The 19,391-nt window shown below is 44.1% G+C and overlaps 1 protein-coding gene across 6 annotated transcripts in view; it reads left to right on the forward strand.

The window, feature by feature from the left end:
• Nucleotides 1-19,391, forward strand: part of CCDC171 (coiled-coil domain containing 171) — a 432,482-nt gene that overhangs the window by 273,386 nt on the left and 139,705 nt on the right. The window lies entirely within an intron of this gene.

Genomic DNA, 19,391 nt, shown 5'->3' on the forward strand with positions numbered 1-19,391 from the left:
TATTATAAGTACACAGTTAAGTATGTTTGGAATGAGATTTGTTGGGTGTATAAATTGTATAGGATTAATAATTTTTTTAACTTTCTCTTTCTTCACCCCTTGTTGGAATAAGGGATAAGGTTGTTGTTATCTTCCCCCCCAACCTTCCCCTCCTCCTAGGTTTCACTACATTCTGGATGAAGTGAAGGACAGTTAGGAATACAGATCCGTTGTTTTAAACCAACTTTGCCATATAAAAAAGGGGAGTTACTAAAGCAAACAAAAGTAAATATATCAACAGGCAGAGATTCAGGAGTCATGGTTTGCATCATTGGTTGATTCCATAAGAACATGTATTAATCTCTTGTCTCACTCAATTAGATCAGCACAGAGGTAAATTTAAGTAATATGAAAAATTGTTCTGTGCTTTGGATGAAAGGTGCTGAGTGAAAGCATTATTGTTTTATTCATGAGACTACCCAAAGAGACTATAGCAACTGTTTCTCTCCTCCTCCAACTAGTCTTCCTTATCTTTTGAGGTCGACTAGGTTTACATGTGTACTGCTGAGTCTGCCTCAGCCTTATTGGGTTGCTTCTTTGTCTGGGCTTTATTGTTGTTTAAATCAAGGTGACCACTTGTGTACTAAGGAGTGGGCAGCCCTGCCAAATTTGCTGCAGTGAGATCCGGATAGAGAAAGCTTTTAGTAAAGATTATCCTAGTACAGCCTTTGAAGTGCTATGCCATGGCTTGATATGCCACAATATAAAAAGTGATGATGCCTGTGATTAAACTTAACCCTTTTCATAAATAATCTATATTTGTATACATGATCAATATAAAATGATGTTATTATCTATGATTTGTATTTCCAAAACATCAGTGGCCCCCAATCATGTTAAAGGATCCTGTTCCATGAGGTGCTGTACAAACACACACACACACACAGACGTGGTCCCCTCCTCAAGGACCATATGTTTAATTATGACTCAAGCATAAATCTTTAATCAAAATTATATTTTAGAATTTAAATGCAATACAGACAGGTGAATCAAAGCTATATTTTCAGAAACATCTCATTTTAGTCCACATGTGGTATGCTGTAATATTTGAATCTTCTGTAAATGTTATCTATTAATATATGCCATTGTTTCAAGAAGGCTGAGTTTTGAAAAATATGTAAATTTGCAGACTGCCCATGTTTTGAATATTCAATCATATCATTGCATTAGTCCCAGTTGCTTACTTTGGAGTTTTGTTTTTGATTGAATTTCCTTTCTTTGATTTGAAAAACTAATGATTTACTTGTTGAAATCAGTACAAGTGCGCTCTTTACTCCAGCTCTATATCACATTTTTTCTTTTTGCTTATTATGTCATGGATTGGTTTTCACTATTGTCATATATTACTGTTGCCGTATGTTCCATTCCCTCATAGTTTTCCATTGTAACCTAGTTTTATCTCCTTTCTACAGTGTACACGTCATGTTTGAACAGTTGTATTTGCAGATCCATGTGTTTTGAAACCTGCTACCCAAATCAGCTCTTCTTTTATGTCTGTGCAGAATTTTGCTGATTATTGAAACAGCTGAGCTGCCATAATTTCAGAGCCCAAATTCTCACTTTTTCCTTTCCCTGTTATCCTTCACCCAGTCTCTTGAAGTAGTATCTCCATTCTCTAGTCCACTTCCAACCCTGTTACTTCTCTCTTTGTAAATGGAGTATGCCCTTACCTTAGTTCTTTATTTCATTATCGTGATATTCATTTATATTAATACAAGGTGGGATATGATCATGGTGGGCAAGAGGCATCTGAATACTTTTGTGGGGAAGGGTTATGAGAGAGAAGCCCGATAATTAGTCGGGGTTGCATAACCTCAGTCAGGATGACCTCCCCTCAATAGCAGTTCTCCTTTTGTGCAGTCCCACTTATCTACCTTTCTTTCTCTAAAAGATGTCTTCACTTTTAGCTTCTCTCATTCCTTGGAGTCTCAGAACAGCAGAGACTCCCTATGACTGAAGAAGGGTGACTGAGCCCAAAAGCTTGCTAAGAACTTTTTTCCAACTACTCAGTTGGTCTAATAAAAAAATAAAATAAAATAAAAAAAATAAAAATAAAAATCACATCTTCTCAAAAAACCTTGCCTGCCTATATCTTTCTCTAATTCATTTCCACTCTTACAACCAGCTGAAACTCAGTGGGCGCATCTACCCCTGTGCTTTACTGTGGAATTGACTAATTAACGCCGCAGTAAAGCATCACTATCTACACGTGTCCTTATTAGGGCACAGTAAATTAATCAGCTTCCCTGTAGAATAGGACTATCCTACGGCAGAGTTACTTAGTGTGCCAAAATGCATGTGTAGACAGTGACCAGAGTTGGCTGGGCACGAGGTTGCTACAGTGTGAGGGCAGCCTGCTAGCTAGCCCCATACTGTAACACTCTTGTGCCCCAGCCAGATCCTCTGCAGCATGTTGAGCCAGGGCAGAGCAGCTCTGGGCTGGTAGACTGACCCCTTGGGCCCCCTGCCATCCAGGGCTACTCTGCCCTGGCTCAATGTGTTGTGGTACTGGGTGCATGTGTAAAGGTAGTGCTTTAGAGCAATACATTCTTGCGAAAACTGTGCTATATCTTATGGGTACATGCTAATTGCATGTTTAGATGCACTCAGTGTGGCTAAAACAGAGCTTAGTTTTACACCTAGATCTTCTCTTTCTACATCTTTCTCTATCCTCCATTATCTTCATGTCTTTATCTCTTGTGCTTGCAAAGATAATCAGATTTTTTAACCTTAGCTTTCTGTCACTCTCCCATCATATTTCTGTCCTCAGAAAATCCTGTATCTTATGCAAATTTATAATTTTTCCCCCTTTAACTTGGATATAATAATTTTTCGTGTTTCAGTCTGTATCTCCTAGGCCTCCCTTACTCCCATTCTTCCCTCATTCAGAGGATAGCTGCTGAAATTCTCTTCTTTTCCTCACTACTCTAATTATGTGTGGACATATACTTGAATTCCCACATTAACAGTCGCATACTTAGTTGGTGTATCTCATTGCATCTCCTTTTAAGTAAACACAAATGCATCAACTTTGTCCATATGTGCATTTGGACCTGAGATTAACATTAAGTCATAGACTTTTACACTCAGAAGAGACCACTATCCTCTAGGACAATTTGCCACATAAGAGTAGTTAGAGAATTTCACCAGTAATTTCTGTCATGCTGATCTTCCAAAATCTCTGTGTCAAACTCTTGTCAGTCTTCTTCATGAAGTTCTGGGTTCTCTGATTTCCAAGATGCTGTCTGCATCCCTGTCATTATTTCTCTGATACTTTTTCACTTATTTTAAGAAACTTTAATGCACCTGATCAACCATAATTGTATAGTATGATTTGAAATTCTCTGATGGTTTCTGTATTAAGAAACTGGCTGAGGGTACAACTGGAGAAAGTTTCATTTAAAATGTGTTCATATTTCTCTTTCTCTAGGTAATTTCTTGTTCAGCATGTACATATCTACTGATAATGCTGAAGTTTGGACTTTGCTTCAAGGTTTCTCATTAAATAAATGCTTATCTGTTAAGTTAATAGTATTGAGCTACTCTTCTTTTAACCATGTTACTATTTCTTCCAGAGCACAATAGGGTATTTCTGTACTTGTAATTTTATTATGAATTATAGTAACTAATAGGCTTTGAACTGAGAGCTTTTGGGTGCTGTACAGTACAGGAGTGTGGTCATGAGCAATTACTTTGTGTGCTTTGAGTCAGGAGCACCCAGCTTTAGGCTCATCACAGGGGGCATTTATACACATACCGTTTCATCCTGCAACAGATCGGAGATCTTGATTAATCGAGTCTGCTCTGCATGTGAGCTGATGCACACCGCGCTGCACCACATGCAGTTGTATAAGCCATGAAATGTGTTTCAGCATGCAGAAAGTGGCAGTAATGCACTTTTGAACTAAAGCACACCACTGCCATTTTCTCTGCGCTGATGTGCATTTCGCTCCTTATACAACTGCAAGCGACACAGCACCAGATGCTTTTCAAAACGCCCAGCACTGCAGCGCTTGAATGTGTCAAAATGCCTAGTGCCCTCCAGTGGATGCTTGCTCAGGACTACTGTGGCTTTGTCTGATCTCTGAGAGCTCCCATTGAAGCCCTGGCCTGTTGGTCCTTCATCCTCTGTGGCTCTCCATGGCCCCGATCAATTAGCTAGCATCGAGTTCACTCCTGAAAGCATCCAGCTTCACCTCCTTTTGGGGTGACTCATGCACCCACAAGTCCAAGCAGCACAGACCGCAGTCACTTCAGTAAAGGCAGTTACTGGGGCAAAGGGCAGTCAGCCCACACAGACCTGAGCAACCCATAGATATGCAGCTGCTCGCGTTCAGCTCTCTAATGCTCTTCTACTTGCCTCAGTCCCCAGACTCTTCTGGCCAGGAGCTGGCAGACTACTTGTTTCCAGCCTGGTCTACCATTGTCATTTTTATCTCTGTACAACTGTTGCTTGTCTGGCATCTCACCTTTGTTGATATATCAACAAAGCTATTAAAGATTCTGCTGATACTGAAAGGTCCACCGGTTTCTTCCTGCATGTAACCAGCCCAGCACTTAACTTTTCGTTCTCTGTGCACATGCTAAAGACATAAGCTGAGTCACATGATGTTATAACTTGAACACAGTAACACAGAAAGAACACAAGAAAACCCATAGCTCATCACAAGGCTACAGTTGTCAGCACAGATTCCCCATGGCAAGTATATGAATACATGGCACATTCTGCCAAATGATAATCTGTGTTAATGAAGTATTATGTAGAACTGCTCTAATGGCATTGCCCTTTCCTGTGTCCTTTCAGATGTGTTCAAGGAAATTAAAAAAAAAAAAAAAAATACAATTCAAGTACACTTTGAGTTATGTGCCAAGGATAGTATGTTAATACATATGAAGTCAGTTCTGCATGAGCTACAATCTTCATAACTTCTAACCCTGTGGTTGGGGTTGTTTGTTTTATTTTTGTTTGCATTGTAAAGCAAGGATGTCAAACTCATCTGGCCCTGTGGGTTGGATGGCTGATGTGGGGATGGTCCACGAGCTGGATCGGGCCCACAGCCCCCATCTCCCTCTCCCAAGCATACCTGATCCTGATTCCAGCTGGTCTGAAATCCACATGGTGGCTGTCCTAGCAGTTCTAGGACTGCATTGCGTATAGTGCCCATGCCAGCCACTTCAGGATCCATGCTGCACATAGCACCTAAAAGTGCCACATGCAACTGTCGCAGGAGTCTCATTTTTGGAGTCTCTCCGCACGTGCAACTCCGGACTCCTGCAATGGGTCCACCACCCGCCTATTCTCGCCTGCCATGACTTGATCTTGTTTATAAGTAACGAATGATGAAACTTAGCGGGAAGCTGCCCATTTGTATGCACCCCGATGGCAGGGGGAGCTGTCTGTGGCTCCTGTACCCCCCCTGCACTGCAGCCCAAGCCTCGCCGGTGGTGCTGGAATACTCTCACTAGGGCCATGATACTAGGTCCCAGCCCTTTGTGTGTCCTCAGGGCTCCTTGGCACCCCTTCTCACTCCCAGGGTCTCTCACTCCCTTCTGGGGCCTTGCCCGTAACCGTGCCACACCTCGGCCCGTTGCCCCACTCTGGGGCCTATCGCCCACCTCTGGGCTTCCCCGCCCCTCTTGGGGCCTCTGCCATGCTTCTAGCGCCTCTCGCCCCTCTCGGGGTCTATGCCACGCTCTCCGTGGCCATTGCCCCCTTCTGGGCCTACGCTGCACTCTTCGCATGCGCTCGCCCCCCTCTCTGGGGCCTCGCCCTCCCTGGGGCCTATGCCGTGCTCTCCGCGGCTGTTGCCCCCCTTCTGGGCCTATACCGCACTCCTCGTGCTTGGGGCTCAGGTGGCCGCAGCCATGCCTGGCCCCTTGACCCTTCTCTGGGTCCTTTGCCCCACTGGGCAAAACACCACCCTTACAGGCTGGGGTCCAAAACCCCGCACCCCACACCTCTCCGGCGCAATACCGCACCTCCCCAGCACAAACAGTTGTGCCCCACTGGCACTGTGCCCCTACTGGGCACCGGGAACCCCCAAGCTGCTGGGGAGCCCCCGTGAGGCCTCCTCACACCCCTACAGCCTCACCCAGTCCTCCGGTGTAACTGTAACCGAAACACAAGCCACCTGGCTTCAACATAAACATGGAGCCTCCTGCTCATAACATAACTCCAAGCCCCTCTAGGGCTCGCAACCATACCTCCGTTTATGGTGTTCTCGTCCCCAGCATCATCGCAGCCGGTCTGCAAGGTAAGGCTGCAACCCCCAGCCCAGGCTGCTCAGCTCTACCACAGAGCTCCTGCTCCTGCTCCTGCTCCTGCTCCTGCTCCTGCTCCTGCTCCTGCTCCTGCTCCTGCTCCTGCTCCTGCTCCTGCTCCTGCTCCTGCTCCTGCTCCTGCTCCTGCTCCTGCTCCTGCTCCTGCAGCAGTCAGAAAGGTACTGCTACTGGGCCCAGGCCTGAGCTGTTATAAAGGGCCCGGCCCTGCCCCCTTCCGGTCACCTGACCTATCTGGTTGCTGCGGCAACCCGCACCTGAGCTGCCTCTGGTGATTGGCAGCTCCTTAACTCCCTATCAGTCACAGGTCATCTCCCTGATCCTGTGACAGCAACATGGGTCCTGGATTGGTTGAAGTAGGTGTCACTTGTAGTGAGTATCTCAGAGGGGGCCCCATATGTGTCACAGTCCGGCCAGGATGGCCACCCCATGTAGTATAGCAGCCACTCTGGTCATACTGTGCTGCATGTGACATACATTCCAGCTGTTCCATGATCTGCACTGCATGCAGCATGGGTTCCAGACTGGCTGTGGGGTGAGAGGAAAGGGAAGGAGGGGTTCTGTGGGTGCATGCTATGCCCCATATGGGTCTGATCAGACTCAAGGGCAGCAACAAGGAACATCATGGGCATGGCAGAACTTTATGAGCTGTATGTTTAACACCGTTGCTGTAAAGCAGTGAGCATCTGAAATAATTTTATACCGGTGGTGTTGAACCCTGGAAGCCTTGGCTCTGCTGTGTCAGGGCCAGGGAACTGAACATTTCTCCTGAGCTGCACTCTAGCTCATTCTGTTCTGCTGCAGCAGAGACAATGAAAGATGAACACCCCATGCTGGCACCCAGAGGACATCTGCCTATTTGGGATTGGACGTTTACAGCTGGCCAGAGTTGTAGTGAATTTGCATCTCCTTTATCCTCTTAGGCCATGTCCAGATAAGTGTGGCCATGTGGTATGTGGTGCCGCAGACATGTCTGTGGCACCACATACCGAATGTTCAGATGTTCTCTGTGCTGTGTTGTGTGCACAGGGCATACAGTGTGAATTAAAAACAAGCAGGAATCTTATTAGGGGATAAGGCACAACGCTGCATTTATTGAACATAAGACATAAAACATGCAACATGAAAAGAATAAAGAACAGTAAGGTTGTCTGCTTCACTTATTACTATGCATACTCATTCATTCATACAAGAGAGAGAAGCACACACACACACACACACACACACACACACACACACACACACACACACACACACACACAGATAGTTAGACAGTCCTGCAAAGGTTAAGGTGGTACCAAGTTCTAAAGTTGCTCAGGTCAGTCTGGTGGCCACGAGAGATGGAGTCAGGTCTTGTTGGACGTGCCCAAATCTCAATCTTGCAGGTGGAAAAGACCCAAAGCCTTGTCTTTGTGTTCATTCTTTATAGTGATAGATGTCCATACAAGCCTATGGATTCTGCTGAGTCAGACATGAAGGTTATCCGCCTTGTCCTGTTGGCAGGCTGGGATAGGTAGGATGTGATCTTCTGGCTTTATGATCTGCAGTCTTCAGGGCGGTCATTGCTTGCAGTCTTCAGCCATCAGGGTGAAGCATAATCTAGTATTTGATAATCCTTAACTGCTGACTCGATGTCACTGCAGCCGTTAACCGTTAAACCACAGAAGGCTATTTTCACCTGCTGCAAAAAGCCAGTCTTCCTTCATGTTGTCACATACCTATGTAGCAGGCTTGGGTTCAGTCCCAGGCTTGAAATCTTGCTGTTTTGATTGGTGGAGCTCACTCACCAATTAGGCAGCAAAAGGAGTTAAGTCATGCCCCTTTCCTGAGGGGAGGCATAGAGGAGTTCCCCCCCCCACTCCCAGACCTGATTGAAGACTGCAACGCTGAGGTCTGGAAGACTTCAGGGACGGAACCCTGGAGCATATAAAAGGAGCTGCTTGCCCAGAATGAGAACACATCCAGGACAGAGAAAGAGAAGAGCAGAGCTTAGAAGAGCTGAGGAAAGCTGCTCAGCAGGGTGAAGCAGTAGCCCAGAAGCACCCCTGAAGACTTCCATCAGCGGGGTACAGTGGGCGGCTCTAGTAGCTAGGCTCTCGGTGTGCAGCATGGCACACAGCACCCAGATCCTGGGAGCTGCATGAGGCAGCTTGGGTCTGCAACCTCTGGCATGCAGCCAGAGACATGGTGCACAGGATGGTGCATGGAGTAGGACCTTTGGAGCGCTTGGGTGACTCAGGTCCTCAACCCCCAGAACGAGGCTGGGAGCTCGGTGCAGGAGGCACTGCACAGAGGGTCCAGGAGTGGACCGAATCTGGTGCTGCATGAGGCAGCCCAGGCCTCTGACCCATAGAAAAAGGTTGAGTCCAGAGAGTCAGATGGTGATTGGGCTACTGAGCCAGCCGACAGGGCCAAGCCAGAGGCCCCAGAAGCCCTGCATAGCAGAGCCCTGTTCCAGGGGACAGCGACCCCACCAGAGACCACTGCAAGTGAGAGAACAGCCTGGCACAGAAGACGAGGGCCACCCTTCAGGCCTGGGAGCTGTGAGTTGCAGGGAAAAGAGGATTCCCACATGGGAGGAGGAGTCCGCTCCCCCCCCCCCAGTCATTTAAGGGCTTCTGAAAATTGAGGGCCCCGCTAAAGTTGCCAGCTTCTTTGATGGGCTTGGGAAAAGCCCAAGGGCATTGGGGTTTCCCCTCGGGATTGAATTTATCTTTGAGGTTCTTGTGCCATAAGTGGTGTGATGTCGTGCCTTATATTTTGTGAACTCTCATGTTGTAAATTTGTAGATGAGTAGAGTCCTAGGGCTCTGCTGGGACCCCCTGTTATTATTATTTCACCTGTTGTTTACTTGTATTTATTTGTGGCTATTTATTGTGCACTCATACTTATCTACAGTTTATCTGTTGGCTATCTATGTTTATTTTGGGGTTTATCTGTTTCAGATACTTACCTGTGACTTACCTGTATCTGGAGCACTGGTATAAGGTTTTATGGCATTTACCCAGAGCATATTGTTTATGTTACTGGTTTACATATCTTAATATAAACATATATTGTACATATGTTTATATCCATGTCTCTTTTCCTTGTGATAAGTTAATGTAAATAAATGTGTGTATAGTTAAGTCCCCTGACTGTCTTGGCCTGGTTCTATAGGGACGGAGGGAAGCTGAGTAGTCTTCAGTTCCCCCCACAGCACACCTACCAGCTAACAATCCCCTTCAACTGGAGAAGGAGAGTATATACCCAAGTTACCTGGGCTACACATACATCATTCACTCTTTCGTTACCTCTTCCTACATATGCCAGACATACTACAAACCCTTACACAGCATTTTCCTTATATTAAATTTAAGTTCTAAAATCATGAGAGCAATATGTCAAATGTATTTATGCTATGCAAAAAGATATTTAAAAGAAATGGTTGATTCCAGAACACTAATAATGACTGATCAAAATATTATAAAAAGTAAATCATAACAAGATTAACTGTATCTTAATGGTTAAATATTTCCATATTTTCTAAATAAAAAGAAAATTAACAATATAAGCAATCAAAGGAATTATAGTTACTGCAATACTACAGCTGCAGGGGAGCATCGCTGCTCTTTCTGTTGACCCTGGATATTCAGGGGTCAAAAAAACCCATGCAAAAAAGAAAGTGGAGTGGCACATGTAGGGGCAGCATGCGCCACTCGGAACCGAAGCTGGGCCAGCTAGAGCCATGTTCCAACTGCCAGCCAAGCTCCAAGTGGCAGGATTGTTGCTGCTGCAGCCCTGGGAGTTCCCCAGGTCCCCAAGTAATGCTGCTAGAGCCAGCCCGGTGCTGGCCCCAACCCTTCCCCCACCCCACCTGGGGTAACTTGCCACGTGCCAGAGGGCACATGGCACAGGCACACACCTTGTGCTGCTGCTTGTTGTCCCCAGGGAACCAAACATCCAAACTCGTGTGAACGTGGCATTAGAGTCCAGAGGTTAATGGAAAGGAAAAGTGAAGAAAAAAAAAAGAGACATATAAAAATGAGGGAGAAATAGAGGTCTTATGTGTACAGTAGTCATTATGAAGCACCATAAAATGTTGCAGGCCAGAGACTACAGGAGTTTGGCTCTTCCGTTTGCTGCCCCTCTTATCAAAAATCTTCTGGCTAACTTCTAAACTGTGATCATTGAAATATTCTTGTATTTTAAAAAAATATAGCTAAATTTCAGCAGAGTAGACACGCAGCCTTTTTCCCTAGTAAGGTTTTCAGCCACCAAAAATGAGACCTATCAAATTTATGGAAATCAGCCTATCAAGAACATTTTAAGAATGTTACATGCTGCAGATTTATTATATAACTGCTATACTAGCAATTTCTTTGCAGTCCAGCCTTCCTGTTCAAGGCTCTGTGCATATGCTTGTGTGTGGGTGGATTTCTGCTCTTTCTATACCTGCCTCATCTGCATCACTCATGTAGTTCCCACTGTATCATAGAATTTGACTCATACCAGAATTATAATAGATTTTATTGCTCCTTTAGTTCTCCATTATTTGGTCTTTTTTATTTTGTATATGTGGAATAAAGGTAGTCTCTCACTTTTAGGAAGTGTTATAAGTGGCTTTGTGGCTAATTAAATCATGACTGTTGTATCATTTGCCTCGGAACATACTGGGTATGTCTACACACGGTATTATGGCTCATGAATAAACTGCGGATTTTATTGCTCCTGGGCATGCTGTTTGAATGTGCACCTGGGAGCAATTAACTCTGGAGCAATAAGCTCTGCAGTTTATTTATGTACAGCAGGCCCAGCTGGCAGCATGCCCTGGGGGTCAAGCTACCAGCCTGGGGTTGCCCTTCCCAGCTCATTGTGCTGCAGAGGGGCTGGCTGGGGCATGAGGGAGCTGCAGCTGCTGCACTGAAGCACCCTGGTGCCTGAGCCAGTTGGGCAGTGTCTATACATGTGTTTCTCTGGAGTTCTTTTACTCCACAGCAGGATACTACTTTTAAGAGCCCAGCAAGGTTTCTCACCATTCAGAAACCTTGTATGCATGCAGAACGCAATAGACATCATATTCACGTCACTTGCAGAAGAAACTCTATGTCAGAAGTGAGAACACCATAAAGTTAAGTTTTACTGGAAAACTTATGTTTGTAAATGATTTAAACAATTGGTTATTGACTTCGTGTTTACCATGCACCCAAGGCATACAGGCATCCTAGAGTAAATGCACACTTTGTCATGTGGTATTGCTTACATAAGTAATAGTTATACACAAGCAGTATAAATCATGTAATTTAAGCTATTTGGTTATATAGTACTAATAACAAGTATAATAATAGGAAAACTGTATTATAAATCACACAACATGACTTGGGGCAAGGTGTTCAAAAAAGTTAGAGTAATCCAGCAATGTATTTGCCTTTTTGTAAAGAATACTTCCTTTTCTATGTAAAGTTTTTTTTGATATTCAATATTCTAGGTATGTGAACTTTTAACTTGTCAAACTATTGTAACATATTTGAAAATTATAGTAATTTGATTAAAATGCTGCCTATAAGGCAAAAGGTTCAGTTAATAGAATCCATATGTAATTAAAATGCAGAACTAAATGTAATCAGACCCCAGTGACTAGTGCCTTCGTATTGATAGTTTTACAATGGCCTTTGGGGTTGAAAGTTTATGTTAATGTTACAAATGTAGCTATACTGCAGAAAATGAGCATGACAGTTTAGCCATTTTAAATACAGCAACAGAATTAAATGATAGGCATACAAGACCATGTTTCTGGATTCTCGCAGTTTTAGGAATATGTCGATTGGCAGGTGGTAGAAGCAGAAGCCTTATGTGCGCTCGTTGAAGAACTACTCAGCAGCAGCAGCACTGTTATATAAACACCCTAAAATGAAGGATCCTGCTGTGAACAAGTGATGGCCTATTTTTTTAACAGTATAGTTACTTAATTTGTGTGAATTTCATGTTTGAATCATCTGAAAGTTATAGATGCAACGCTATGTACCAAGCCACAAAAAAAGTTAAAAAAAATTTCCTGAACTTTAAAAAACACTTATTTTCTCTGGACAGTTTTAAGAGTCGACATCCTGTGTTAGAGTTCTCTAATCATCACCAGCACAATTTACAATCAGAACACACAGAGAGCCAGTTCAGACCAGCTCATCTGTTGACTTTGGCAGAGGCCCTTAATCTCACTGTGTGCAGCTGCCACATGAGAGATGGGGACTCGGCAGAGAGCCGAAGAAGGGTGGGATACAAGATTGGTCAAGGCATGAACACATAGGCCTGCTTCATTTCAACAGTTGTACACTGGTTTTTTTATAGTCTTTTCATTTTACTGCCTTTTTTTAAAAAAAAAAACCCTGAAATTAAATGAGGACCTCTCATGAGCCACTGCGCTCCAGGCATAAGAAATTGTAATGTCTGGCTTCCAGAAACTGTCCCGTCAAAATGTGCTTCTGATTAGGTGGCTTAATTACAGCTGTGAAAACAATGTTGATTTAGGCCTCAAGATTCCAGTGCATGTCAGCCGTTATTAGCAAGCCTTGGACTGAAGCCACCATTTTAAAACTCTGTACCAGTAAAGTCACACACTGCCTGACAACTTTTTATTTAGGCAGAAATGTTGCCAGAAGCAACACATTTTATGCAAAATATTTTTCATTGCGCAAATTTCAAATGTGACACTATTGATGGACATAAAATGGATAAGTACAATTGGGCTTCACCAAGTCCAAAGCCCAAACTTTCACAGAAAAAACTAACTGTTTAAAATAGTTTTTGTAAAGTTTGACTGACATAATGCTTAATTTTAATTCCTTTAAGTCGGTTTTATTCCAAATCCAGCATGTTGGTTTAACCACCCAATTTTATTGCATCTAAATTTTCTTGACAGTTTCATTTGCTGTTGGGAAATAAAATTGCCATTTTTGCAACATGGGAAATAATGGCTAGTTTCAAAACCAATATGTTTGAAACTTCCTTTGCCTGAAGCATGTTAAGGCGCACACTCAATTTACTTTAGGGGAAAAAAGCTCATTAAATAGTTTTTAATATTTTAATATAATTTAAGTAACTGCTTTCACAGTGGGAAAGCTTATTAGGCCCATGTATTTACACCTGCAGAGAAGTAAATGTTTGGATAATTAGATGGTTTCCAATACTTCAGCTTTTCGATACAGTTGCACACTTAATGCTGTGAATATTGTAAATGGAGGGGATGCATTTGTTACGTTTAAGCATTGCATTTCTACTGTCTGTAGTTTGTTTTGAAGCACTGAAATTTGTTTCTTAAGTGATAAAAAAAAGAGAAGCTATTCTTAAGTTGTTTTTAAAGAAACACTTGTTTTGAAATGAGTTGTGGACGCGTGCATGTGCACGTGCACATACACACATGTATAAGAGCTCAAGATGAAGGCCTATCTATGCTCTAGAAAAAGCACTTAACTTTTAACTTCTCTGTTGCCATGAACTACCATTTGTCCTTGGTTTGTTGCTTACTGGAAACAATGAAGTTCCTAAATGGCAGCAGGTTTGTTCCAATCTTAAACACAAAACATATCCTTCAAACTATTGGCTGAGTTGCAAAATGGGGTGTTTGTTTTCAGGAGGCTAATTTCTCTCTTCCATTTTTTGCTAATATTTTGCCTTGCTATAGTAATTATTAGTGAGAAGTAATTCTGGAGATGTTTCAGAACTGAGGGCTTGAAAACAAGGGTACCCCACTTGCAGTGCCTGAATGCCAGACTGGCACTGAGGCCTCAAAATACTTCTTTTTCTACTTAAATGCTGGAGATAGTGCAAGAGTTGTACCTCCAGGAGTCAGTAACTGCAAGCTGCAGTTTGGAGACATGGGATATTTGGCACAATTCTGAAAAGTAGATTCAGTTTTTTCATTTTAGAAAAGCTTCCATCCATATTGTATAGTAAACTATTTCAGGAAAAGTAAGGAATTGCATATACAGTACTTTGTTCAGCTAGCAAAGGGGAAGCCAGAAATGAGCTACCCCTTTTCTTTAAAAAAACTGCACTTGGAAGTTGCTGAAATTTAAAGTTAAGGAAGGATACAATCTATGCTGAGAGCAGTTTTAAGATGGAATGAGGTGTGGTTTGTGGTTGTTATCCTCATCAGACATGTTTGCAATTTATTAATGACTAAATAAGGGTTCCTTAATATCTTCCCCACAGTTTTATTCACCAACCTCAGCATGACAACATACAGCTGCTTTCTGCTTTCAATATGTCTTCTCTTTTTTCTGCCTTCACTCTTTTATACTTAAAGCTATATAGTTTCCAACACATCAAAATAAAAGGATCTTCTCTATATAACAATGCTGTCCACACTACAGTAGGAATAAAAGCATTGTACAGCCTGTTATTTTGAGAACTAGGTATTATAAACCAGGACACCTAACCCTCTGTATATAATGTTTTTACAGAAGAACAGAACCAAGGATATAATTTTACTGGTTTTGTAGAAGAAAAGGAATGTTTTATACAAAGGGAGCCAAATTCACTTCTTTCTAGACTCTGGGACTTTTACACAGGCCAGGAGGTGCTTCCTCCCCTCTTTTGAAGAAGTTGTTTCAAGATGGAGGGCTGGAAGCTTCTATTATTTTCTGTTAAACTGTAGGTTAAACATAAAGGGAAAGCGTTTGTTCTGGGACTGTGAATCAGCTGAGAATTTTTTGGAGAGAATTAAAGCATGGCTGTGCCTGAATGACTCTCTCAGAGATTTTGGTGGCACTTGAGTCCAGGGAATCCAAACTGTCATTTTGCCTGATATTTCTTTGACATACTTGAATAAGATCATATAAAATACAGTGCTGTGAATGCTGATTTTTCTGTTCTTACATCTGTTTGGTTTTCTGTTTCTGGCTAGAGATATTAATGTATACTAATACATTTAGCATTTGTAAGGATGAAGTTCAGCATTGATCATCCTTTGTTTGCTTTGGTATATGCATAAGCGTATCTAAGGTTTTATGAAGTGGGGTGCAGGAGCAGTGACCTGAGCTGCAGGGGTAACTGCATCACCCCTACTTCTCCCCCATGCACCAGGGCAGACCATGCTGTAGGAGAAGGGGCAGAGACCTTTTTGTAATTCCCTTAAGTGGGGAAAAATATTCCAGGCTCCCTTCCCCCGCTCCATGCCCAGTAGCATAGGCATTTTCTTCCCCTTCACTCCTGCTTTCCTCCCCCTGCCCCACCTGCCGCTACCACTATCCTCAGCTGACATGGAGGGGCGGGGATTCAGAGCTGTTCCTGGCCCACTTCAGCCAGGCTGCATGTGGAGTCAGACTTGGCTGGAGCCAACAGCAGCAGTAGGTGGGTTTGCTTCCCCCATATGCCTGTTCCCAGGCTGGCAGGGAAGACCAGGGGCACCTGGCAGGAAGGGACCTGCCTGCTGCTGCTGTCCCTAGCTGAGCCCAGCTCTGCGTGGAGCCTGCCTGGAGTGGGAGTCTGTTTTCTGAGGCAACTGGAGGCAGCAAAAGCAGTGAGGAAGGTGGGATAGGGTAAGTGAAAGCAGGTGCTGCTGAGAATGGAGGGGATGGATGAGGGGATTTTTACTTCTTACAGTGACTTAAAAAAGCCGCCTGCTGCTGCTCCTGTGGCAGGGTTAACTGAAAAGTGGGGTACATCTGTGCTGCTGTCCCCCTTTGGATCTGCTTCTGGGTATATGCACCAAGATGTGTGACTTGTTGCCTCTCTCCAGTAGTAAAAGTATGTCAGAACAGGAGTAGGAAAGATTTTGGTGGTTGTCATAATGTATCTTGATGTTACTTAGTGATGCCAATTTAAGTCTTACTATAGTAACTGTGGGGCAGGAAGAACAGTAAAATAGAGCCTAGGGAAGAAATGATTGAAAGGAGTTGTCCCTAAAATAGTGTCTGACAGGCAAGCAAATGTCTGTGTGGAATAATGCCATCACTTATACTGGACTAGAATTGAGAATCTGCACTGATATCATTTAGATTATTTCAAAATAGATATTTATGGTTGTGTTAGTCTTATGGTTATGGTAAAGTTATCCAGTGTCTTAATTTCATTGGGACAGTCTTAGCTTGAAAAAAAGCTGGCCTAAATTTCCCAGCATTTTGAAAAATCCTAATTTTTGTTTGGAAATATTTATACATTTCACCATTGAGAAGCCTAGTACAATGCTGTAGTGAGCTGCAACAGATGCACAGTATATAGTCTTCCTGGGGCATGTACAGTGGCTTCCTTATTTCTGGTTCAGAAGGTAGCATGTGCAGAGCAGATGTAACGTGTCATGGTTTACTTCTGCCTGGCAACCTATTCAGTGGTATTGGTATCTCAGTTGAGCCTCATAGTTTTGGTAGCCTTAGTTTATCTATTATTTAAGTGTGCCTCCCTTTGGATGAAAGGGGAGATGGCAAAGTGATTTTCTTTGCTAATCTCCCTTTTTTAAAGTGTATTATCTTCCTTTAGAGAAAATTGGACAATGTGACATGCCATTGCCTGCCCCTCGCTTTACCTCTCCCATCAGGTGCTGCTTGTTGTTGCTCTACCTACTGGTAGAAACATTGAAAACTGTATCTTGACTTCTGCTCCTTTTATTGCTCCTTCGTCAGATTTCCCTGGTTCATGAATTCTTACCTTACTGGTCAAGGAGGGGATTCATTTGATTGCAAACGTGCAACAGTATTTACAAGCTTTGGTTTATCCCTTTGGTTCATTCCCAGTCAAGGAGTAAGAAAAATGCGATAGCAGCACTTCCTCAAGTAAAGCAGAGATGATGAGTGGGAGAGCAAAGGAGGGATAGTTGCATTCTACTTTTGCTTTACCTCTTATTTTAACACCTGGTGAAACCAGTAGTGTTTTTTCACACATTTTAAAGATATGTGTATATCTCCACAGTTCTAAGGGAAAAAGCAACTTCTGTCTTCTCTATTGAATACTTGTAGAATGCACCATTCTGTTATGATATTTGCTATGGAGTAACATGAAAAAATAGCTTTGTTTATGTGCTTCAAATGCCAGTTTCTTTGTATTTTGTAATCTAAAATACAGTAAAGACATATTAAAAAAATGTCTAAATATGTTGTAAGTTGTGACTTACACAGTAAAAGACAATAAGTTGGGGCATAAGAGCTAACACTATTTTTCACACATAGTTGTGTTTCTTTTTGCATTGACATAAGGTAAGGATAGGCAATTATTTTGGCTGGAAGGTCACTTAACAAGTTTTGGTGAGCTATTGAAAGCTGCACACACAAAATTAATGGTGAAGATATAATTTTAACAAATTACAGATAAAAAACAAATAAATACTATAAAATATTTTAATTTTATTTCAAAAAATATTTTTTGTCCTGATTTATGTTTTGTATAGTGTGTATAGAGGTGATTGTATAATAGCTCAAAATAAAGTCTCTCTCCCAGAGGAACCAAAGCCAGCCACCAGGACACTCGGGCAAGGGAGGATGCCCCCACTGCCAGCAGAGCTCTGCCACTCCCCAGCCACCACCCAAACCACAAGGAAGCTCCTGCCTCAGCCTGTACCCTGACATGCTCCTAAAGAGCTGCCTGCACCCCAAACCCACCTGTCCCTCACCCCTTCCTGTCCACAGTTGTCCCTACAAAGCCTGTGGAAGCCCAGCAGTCCCCTCCAGCCTACACCAGCTGCCCACCAGGACCATGCTCCCCACCAGGATCCAGGCCGACCTAGACAGGCTGGGGAAGTGGGCAGAGAGCAACAGGATGCAATTTAATAAGGACAAGTGCAAGGTGTTGCATCTAGGGAGGAAGAATTGCCATTATACCTACAGGCTGGGGGGCGACCTTCTCAGCTCCACTGAGGCAGAAAAAGATCTTGAAGTCACTGACTCCAGGATGAACATGAGTTGCCAGTGTGATGAAGCAGTTGGCAGAGCCAATCGTACCTTGTCATGCATCCCTAGGTGCTTTACAAACAGGTCCAGGGAAGTGATTCTCCCCCTCTATGTGGCAATAGTCAGGCCGCAGCTGGAAAACTGTGTCCAGTTCTGGACACCGCAGTTCAAGCGGGATGCGGACAACCTGGAGAGGGTCCAAAGAAGAGCCACTCACCTAATTAGAGGCCTGCAGGGGAAGCCCTACGAGAAAAGTCTAAGGAACCTTAACCTCTTCAGCCTCTCCAAGAGAAGGCTGACAGGGGACCTTGTGGGAGCGTACAAATTCATAAGGGGAGAACAACATGAAGTAGGCAATGATCTGTTCACCAGGGCACCGCCTGGAATGACAAGGAACAATGGCCATAAGCTATTGGAAAGTAGGTTTAGGCTGGACATTAGGAGAAAGTTCTTCACAGTCAGGGTTGCCAGAATCTGGAAGGGGCTCCCAATGGTGGTCGCCCCATCCTTGCGGGATTTCAGCAGGAGACTGGACAGGAACCTGGTTGGGTCACATGACCCCAGGGTTGGTGACTCTTTTCTTGTCTGCCGGGAGCAGGGTGTCAAACTAGATGGCTCACTGAGGTCCCTTCCAACTCTATGAATCTATGCAGGTGGAGCCCAGGGTTCCCCCCTTCCCCCAGAAGGAGCCCCAGCCCCAGGACACTGGGAGCAGCCTCACCTAGGCAGACAGGATGGGGGCTATACTGACTGCAGCTGGGAGGCAGCAGGTGGCTGGGCCAGCTCGCAGTGTTGCATGAGGCAAGGTGGAAGGTGGGGCCAGAGCTGGCCACCAAGGAAGCCCCATCGCCTCCGGGCATAAGTGCAGAGTGCCCACTGCCTAGCCCTAGTGCCTAGGGCAGCTCCCACCATCTCTAAGCCGCAGGCAAAGAGGGTGCCACCAGCCCAGCCCAAGTGGGGGTGCTAGGTTCTAGCATGGCCCTCCCAGGGCCTCCCATGTAGAGCCAGGCAGGCAAGTGGGTTAGCAAAACTGCTTCTACCCAGAGGCCACTGCTGGAGCCCCAGTGTGGCTTACCCAGTGCCTGCCACGTGGTGCCAGGTGGGCAGGCAAGGCTGCTTCCACCTGGCATCCTACGCTAAATCAGAAGAGGCTGGAGCCAGAGCCACCACTTGTGTGGCCTGCCCACAGGCTGGATAGAATCAGTTTGCAGGCCGAAT

The sequence above is a fragment of the Crocodylus siamensis genome, chromosome 3 (assembly GCF_052110815.1).
Source record: "Crocodylus siamensis isolate JL-2025a chromosome 3, ASM5211081v1, whole genome shotgun sequence".
In the NCBI taxonomy this organism is placed as follows: Eukaryota; Metazoa; Chordata; order Crocodylia; family Crocodylidae; genus Crocodylus; species Crocodylus siamensis.